This window comes from Oxyura jamaicensis, chromosome 7 (genome assembly GCF_011077185.1).
Source record: "Oxyura jamaicensis isolate SHBP4307 breed ruddy duck chromosome 7, BPBGC_Ojam_1.0, whole genome shotgun sequence".
Classification (NCBI taxonomy): domain Eukaryota; kingdom Metazoa; phylum Chordata; class Aves; order Anseriformes; family Anatidae; genus Oxyura; species Oxyura jamaicensis.
Genome location: NC_048899.1, coordinates 18,061,487 through 18,069,221, shown reverse-complemented (window position 1 = coordinate 18,069,221; position 7,735 = coordinate 18,061,487). Strand labels below are relative to the sequence as shown.

The window sequence follows — 7,735 nt, the reverse complement described above, 5'->3', positions numbered from 1 at the left end:
TTTGAGACACTCCTGCCTGCACAGGGGAAAATCCTAGCTTGTTTACTTGCTCGCTCTATTCCTCAAAGTCTCAAAAAATCTCATTCGGCAATGGATTTGAGGCTTTTATCACCACTCTGTATTTCACCCTTGCCACAGCAGAGAATTTATTTCAGCTGCCGAAGCCCCATCCGTGAGCTGCCAGCCCCAGGAATTTCTCACCACTGGCACTAAAGATGGGACGATGCAGTGAGATTTCACTTAGTGTATCTTTTTATTAAAAAAAAAAAAGGAAATGCCAGCGATGACACAACACGATTCCACCACCAGTGGAAAGTTGCACACTTGCTAGCTGGATGAGCACGGGATGCTTCTGAAGCACCCGAGATTCCCTGCAAGGTCTGATTGATGCTTTTCTCACTTCATGGACTTTTATCTCTCTCCCAGCATGGGCTTTCTGATGTTTAATAAGGTATGAGCTTCTCATGCATTTTTTTTTTCCTCACTGAGACATTTACAGGATCTTTCCTCTCAACACAGATGTCACTTGATATAGACGTCTGCCACAACATACTTATCCTCGGAACTGCCATACTTGTGTCAGATTTGATTGAAATTAGCCTGGAGGCTCCCTAGAGGGGACAGCAGCCTGCTGGCCAGCTTTTTGAGCAATGGGCACCACAGCATCACACAAGACGGGTCTGAATAAGAGAGGAGTGTTGTCAGAAGCAGAAATGACAAGGAACCTGTTTCAGACATCTTGCACTGGGGAATTAACTTCCCATCCCAGCTCCTTCCCGCATGGCAAATGGGAGCCATGGAGCTGGAAAACACAGCTGGGCTCACAGCCTTAATTAATATTGCAAACGAGCTGGGGATGGGATGCCATCAGACAGGTTCCAGATGCGCCCTGACCTTTGCTGTCAGCAGGTCTGCAAAGTCCTAAGTTGAAGCCAAGGGGAAATTCAGCACTGAGTTGTGGGGAACCAGCATTTTGCCTCCTCCTGCAGCCTGCTGTTCCCGTGCTGGGCCAGAACCTACCGTCACCTCTTTGGGATGCAACAACCCATCTGTGTGGCCTTTGCCTGCTTTGATAACCTCCAGGGTCGGTCTTTCAGCTTTTAAAATGACAAGAATGCTCGTTGCTCCACGAGTCCTTCCTCTGTTACCTGCTAAGGTGGAAACTCAGCTTTTGGGCTGGTGTTGTCCGATGGCCACTGCTGTTGTGGAAAGGGTAAGGTTTGTGACATCTACACCAATAAAGCCACTGCTCTGGGAACTAAATGACAGCCCAGCGCTTGCCAGAGAGAAAAGAAGAGACCTGAGCTTCTCTTCCCCAGGGAAAATAAGTGCAAATAATGCACTCATAAAAGAAGGAGGAAAAACCAAGTACTTTCCGTTCTCCTTTACATGCTTACAAGAAAGCAATTCAGGCTTGGCACTTGCATATATTCAATAAAAAATTCTTGTGACTTCGTTTCTTTCCAGAGCAGTCAACCACACTGCTTGATACGCCGTGACCTTGAAACATAATGAAGCATTGAAAAGCAAATCCGGCGGTACAGAAAGGAAGTGTGTTTTACCCTGCAAGAGGAGGTATTGAGGTCCAAGTAAGAAACAACCGAGCGGTTATCTCTGGCGGCTCAAATCTCATCCAGGCAGGGCTTGTACAAGACAACCTTTGTTACGAGAGCCGTGCCTGGGGCAATGTGTGGAGGGCTCCATGGAGGAGCACCTGGCGCTGGATGCACATCTGACATTTAACATTATTTTGCAATGGTCTCGTTGCATATTATCCCTCTTTGCCCTTGGCGGTGTGTGATAACCCCAAGGACAGGGCCCTGGGAGCAGGGACCATTGCAAAGAAATGTCCTCGGGGTGGGGGGGCAGAGGATGGCTGGCACAGGTGGGAGAGGTTTGGACGTGTTCGTGGATTTAGGGGCTTGCTGGCACACCAGCAGCACTCCTGTGCTACCCTCCTGTGGCACCAAATGTCCTGGGTTTCCTCTCAGAGGCAGCTCTTGGTAGTGGAGGTGGGACCTGAAAAGGAGCCTCGGAGGCAGGGTGAGAGACCTGCCCAGGAGTCCATTCAGAGAGCACTTGGGTGAGGGTGGCAGCACGGGTATTTCTTCCCATGTAGGGTAGCCAGAGTCAAGAAAAAAAGACAGGATTGAAAATCTGTGTTTGGTACTGCGGAGTCCTGAATACTTTCTGGGTCCTGGTGGTGCTCAGCACCTCCCAGGATAGGACCTCAAAGACACTTCTGGGTCATATAGAAACACATAAGCCTTTAGGTTGGGAAAGACCCTTAAGATCACCAAGTCCAGCCATCACCTAACACTGCCAAGTCCCACCACCAAGCCACGTCCCTCAGTGCCACGTCCACACCTCCCTTAAACACCTCAGGGATGGGACTCCATCACCTTCCCTGGGCCTTCTAGTGCCTGCCCTCCCTCTCCATGAAGAAATTCTTCCTGGCATCCAACCTACACCTCTCCTGGCACAACCTGATGCTGTTTCCTTGCATCCCATCCCTTGTCACCTGCGAAGAGACGGGCACCCCCTGGCCAGGGAAAGCTTTCTCTCCTTTGGCCCCAACATGAACACCTGGGTGCTGCAGATGCACCCCTTTGGAGACACCTCCCAGCATTGTTTTGCTGAGGAAGCTTAGGAGGTTCAACACCTTGGCCAGAAACCTAAAACCAGCATTAAAAAATAGAGGGCTCAATATCTAGAGTAGATGCAGATCTTCTTCATGCTCTCTGACACAGGCTTTGATACACTTAGGATGAATGCAGGTTTCCGGAGCTGGGAAGTTTTCTTCCTAGAGTGACTTTCAGCTCAAAGTCTTTGGGATGAGAGGAAAAGCCTTTAACCTCAGCTGGAGCAAGGCAGCCCCATCTGGCCCAGCGTTCTGGAGGAAAGCCAAGAGGACAGCACTCCTCCCCTGCTGGTACGTGGTTTGTTTGGCAGGCTGCAGCCCACGCCGAGCCGTGCCGGGACTTTGCATCCCTGGCTTGGACAGGATGCTGCGAGGAGCTGGTAGGAGAAAGCATTTCTTGGCAGGGCAGCAGCCTTCACATTAATCAGTAAGTAATTGTTAATTACTGCCCTGAGTTAGTATCTGCACAGCCCTTACATCCAGGAGATGCTACATGATGCAAAATCAGCTGACCAGCATCCCAAACTGGGTGAGCAATCACTGAAAATATTCCGAGTTACTGCCCAGACAAAGGGCTAGTTGTCAGGGTCTGGGAAACTGGGGGGACGCTGCAGGAACGTGGGGCAGCATGGGGCTGTGCTGGTTGTACCGTGTGGTCCTGGGCACCCAGTGTTGGCTGTGGGAAAATAAAACCGCTCCAAGTCATTCTCATGCACCCTCCGACTGCTGCTGTGTGATGCTGCTGAGTGGGCACGTGTGTGGGCAGGGTCTTGCTCCAGCCCTCGGTACCATGTCATTTATGGCTCTGGTCTCTTCTGGATCTTGGGGCTAATTCCTCGCTCCTGTTTCAGGTGGCCTCTGGAGGCCTGGGAATCATTATTTCTCCTGTACCCTTTGACAGCCAAACCCTCTATGAGGGGGATGTTAATACTTTTATCCCAAAAGACCTGCTCCCACTTTCCCTGGGACAATTTTGCAGAAAATGATGCTTCTTCGGGTTCCCCCTGTGTTGTATCAGGTGCGTTCATCCCTTGGGCTCAGACCTGATTGGGCCACCAGCAGGCACTAGAAATGAGACTGCTGGCTGCAGCGCAGCATTTTCTGAATGTGTCGGCGGGAAGACACAAGGTGATGGTGGAGGGCATGGAGGAGCAACCCAACATGCCCCAAATATCGCTGTGATCCCCTTTGACACGAGCCCCTGCTTTTATTCTGTGCTCCTGCTTCACAGCTAGCTGAGGCAGAAGCCCCACGCTGCAGGGACAGTTAGATGAACCCAATGACCAGCTTTCAGGCCAGCATATATCTGTTAATCCAGAGCCACATGGAACCAGGACGGATGGTGCGAGGTGGTGATGCTGGCTGGTGCACAGCTGCAGCAGCATGGTCCGACCCACCCAACATCTCGTACTGCTTGCAGCACGGTGGAGACGAGTGTGGGCAGCTCTTCTGGCAGATCATCACGTTAAGTGGTGCTGATGATGTGAAACAGCTGCTCCGAACACAAGTCAGTGCAATCACCAATTCAATTACCCGTATTGATTAATAAGGGAGCTCAGCAAAAATCTTAAATGAGGCCGCCTGTCACTGAACATGTGAAATTACTGTGCCCTACCTACGCTAGTTAAACGAGGCTGAAACATTTACCCTTCTTATCATGCTGCTGTGTGAGAAGTGGAAAAGGTCTAGCAGTGATTCGATGGAAAGGAATAAATCACAGGCACATCACCCCACAGCACCGTTAAATGGCTCTTGCTCTCCACGTCTTCAACCCAGAGAAGTAGTGATGCTTTTTGGCTGTACAGGGGGAAATTGGGTAGCCAATTTACCCAGGGTGGCTCTAGGGGACACAGAAAGGCATCCCAGGTGAACATTGTGCTAAAGTTCAAAGTCCTCATTAGCCTTTCGGCTCCTCTAACACCTTTCTGCAAGCTCTGGGCCTGATCCAGCCCCACAGAAATCCTCTGAGGCCACTTCATGGACTGCAGCATTCCTTGGTTACAAATCCCATATGGCAGCTGAATTGAGCTGGGGGCAGAGGGTGTAAATTTGAGCCAATTTCTCATCTCTGAACCTCATTTCAAGGTTCACAGTGATGCACTTATAATTACACTCTTTCTCACACCTCCTCTGCTACACAAGGATAGCTGTCCATCTGCAGAGCCTTCACAAACGCAGCGATTTCCCCTTCCCATTAGCTTGTCCCTTTCTTTCCTAAAGATGATTAAACAGACTCATCTTGGCGGTTAGTTTTCGATAGAGCTGTCATTGAGCCCCAGCATTTTTTGCAGCTTCCATCACTCTGTTGCTGGGAGAATATCCGTCAGGAACAAAAGCTATTTTATTTTGTGCAATTGGACCCAGGGAGGAGGAGAAACTCTGTACAGGAAACGGCAGCATTAACTCAGAGATTGCAACCTTGCTATTGCAATTAGGAGCTTTGGTTTGTTCACCAGGCTGGGAATTAAGGACAGGAATTACGAGGGGATCGTTCGGCTTACAGTGGGAGTGTGAGAGGGAATCTGGCTAGGAAAAGAGGGCTGGAAACGGGTGTGAACACAAAATGGTTTGCCCACAGGAATGGGTGCAGGGTGCTCGAGGCACATGGATGGGGCAGATGCTCAGGTGCTGGTGGAGGAGGCTGGGAAGCACCTGTGGTGTAAGGCTGGGCCCTGGGCCTCTCTTATCTCTCACCTCCGTCTCTTTGCTTTCTTTTGTTCATTCATCCCAGCAGCCAAAGAAATTAAACCCATTCCGGAAGCCCTGTCATTTGCTCTGCATACTTCCTCACGCGGCTTAACAAAATAATCCTTGTTATTACTGGGAAGTGATCATTACCTGGATGGGTGTTTGCCTTCACCTCGTGCACCGGGGCTGGATGCTTGGTGCGAGTGGCCACAGAGGCGACGAGATTCGTGTGGAGGTTGGAAATGGGCGTCTCAAGGAAAAGCAAAACAAGAAGACAGGTTTACTGACGTAGCATAGCTACTGCTTTTGCCTTCAGCCATTGCAATAGCTGGAGAGCTTGCACAATGTTTGTAATGCACAGACAAGGAAGGAATGGAAAAAAAATCCTCCCAACTCCAGCTACAAATTGGGTAAATACACATTCAAAGCAGAGACTTGTGTCAGAGGAGTAAGTTTGCCTTGCTTTCATTACAGCCCAGTGTAATCTAATTCAGAAAATGAAGCAGAAAAATCCATTTGGAGAGCTTGGCAGAAGGAAGATGATGCTTTGTTTGCCCATTTGAAATGCATTGAGAATTATTTATTAGAAACTTTTGTGGGTAATTGGTTTTGAAATGAGATCAAGTCCGCAGGAAAGTTATACATACAAAATAAATCTTGTCTGAATCATTTATTTAGTTTATACTAGTCATAAAACAGAGTACCCTGACCGAACAGCATTCAAACACCTGTAAGTGCAGGCTGTGTCATGGATTTCCGGAGCTTGCCTTGCTCCCTGCCAAGGGATGCAAAAACAAAACGAGCCCTGCTCACCTGGAAGCCAGCAATAACTCTGCCACCCATTTCTGTAGGAGATCTGTCTTGCTACAGCACAACCCAGGAGGCACATCTCAAACTGCCAGCTGCCAAGGGCCCCTATCACTTACCTACACCATCACTCACCATTGTGACTGTAATTAATATGCAGCAAGAGGAAGACTGGCCTGGAAGAGCCCACCCCAGGGAGTTTGCTGGGCTCACAGTAGTAATGAAGCGCTATGAAGCATACCTTGGCAGCTAAGCACTCTCTCCTACAGCTCCGGAAAGCCATGTATAGCATCACAGGGGCAAGGGGATTTGCTGGACAACTCCCCAAATTAGTGAATAATAGAAAACATGCTCCCTCAATGCAACAGGCTGCAAAAAATCGGGGCTGTAGTGGGAGCTCTAATGCTCCCACCAAGGGCCAGGATTGTAGGACTGGCTTGGAGCGGTGAGCACTGGGCTCACTCTGCTCTCTGCAAGGTTTCAAGAGCTCAGTGCTGGTGGTGCTGGGCCAAGAAGCCACCACCTTGCCTGCAAGAGCTCCGTTCTTTGTTTTTGGCCCCAGTACTGGGGAGAGATTTCTGCTCCTTGGCTCTTTGGAGCCATTACCCATGGGGGTGTGTTTGCAGGGGAGCACGTTTTGGGGTTTTTCTGCACGGCAAGCAGAGGTTCAGCTCCTATCTGCAATATCAAAGGCAGTAACTAAGCAAAGAAAGCTCTCTTCCCCAAAGAGCCAAACATGCTCTCATATCTGAGTCATGGGGACGTCATCCCGGACCAGCCCTTCTGAGTGCTGCTTAGCCAAAAGGGGACAATGACAGTTCAGTTTGTCAGGCAGTTTTGCCTCTATGCTTGAGAAACACCACAGCAAATGGACAGAGAAAGTCTTACGTGAACTTTAACATGGAATTCCTCCAAGATCATCTGCAGTGCAATACAAAAGCCTGAGCTCATTAGGGCATCCTGCTCAGGTCTAATTGCTCATCAGTATCGCTTCCTGACAGGGGAAGCATGAGTGGCATGTTTCCAAAGGTGGGACGGCCCCGCTGCCAGGCAGGGAGCACCAAGGCTGCCACGGGGTTGGGGTAAGAGCCTCGCTGCAGCCCACACTGGCCCTGCTCGGGGACACGGTGTTGGTGGATGAGGGAAGAGCAGCTGATGGCATCTACACGGACTTGTGCAAAGCATTTGACAGCTCCGGGCCCCAGCACCAGCAGGACGTGGGGCTGTGGGAGCGGGGCCAGAGGAGGCCAGGAGGATGGGCAGAGGCTGGAGCACCTCTCCTACAGAGCCAGGCTGAGGGAGCTGGGGGAGTCAGCCTGGGCAGGAGAAGGCTCCGGGGAGACCTTGTAGTAGCCTTTAAATGCTGGAGGGGATACAGGAAAGCTGGGGAGGGACTCTTTGTCAGGGAATGTGGTGATAGGACAAAGGTAATGGCTTTAAACCAAAAGAGGGGAGGTTTAGATTAGTTTTATGGAAGAAATTCTTCACAGTGAGGGCGGTGAGGCCTTGTCCGAGGCTGCCCTGAGGAGCTGTGGGTGCCCCATCCCTGGCAGTGCCCAAGGCCAGGCTGGATGGGGCCTGCTCTGCTTGAGGGGTCCC

The 7,735-nt window shown here is 50.5% G+C and overlaps 1 long non-coding RNA gene across 1 annotated transcript; it reads left to right on the top strand.

Annotated features, from left to right (window-relative positions):
* Positions 1-475: 475 nt before the first annotated feature.
* LOC118169924 lies at positions 476-6,245 on the top strand. The gene is made up of 3 exons (XR_004752359.1): positions 476-1,575; positions 2,953-3,068; positions 4,933-6,245. It is a non-coding gene; the product is annotated as an uncharacterized LOC118169924 (long non-coding RNA).
* The last annotated feature ends 1,490 nt before the right edge of the window (positions 6,246-7,735 follow it).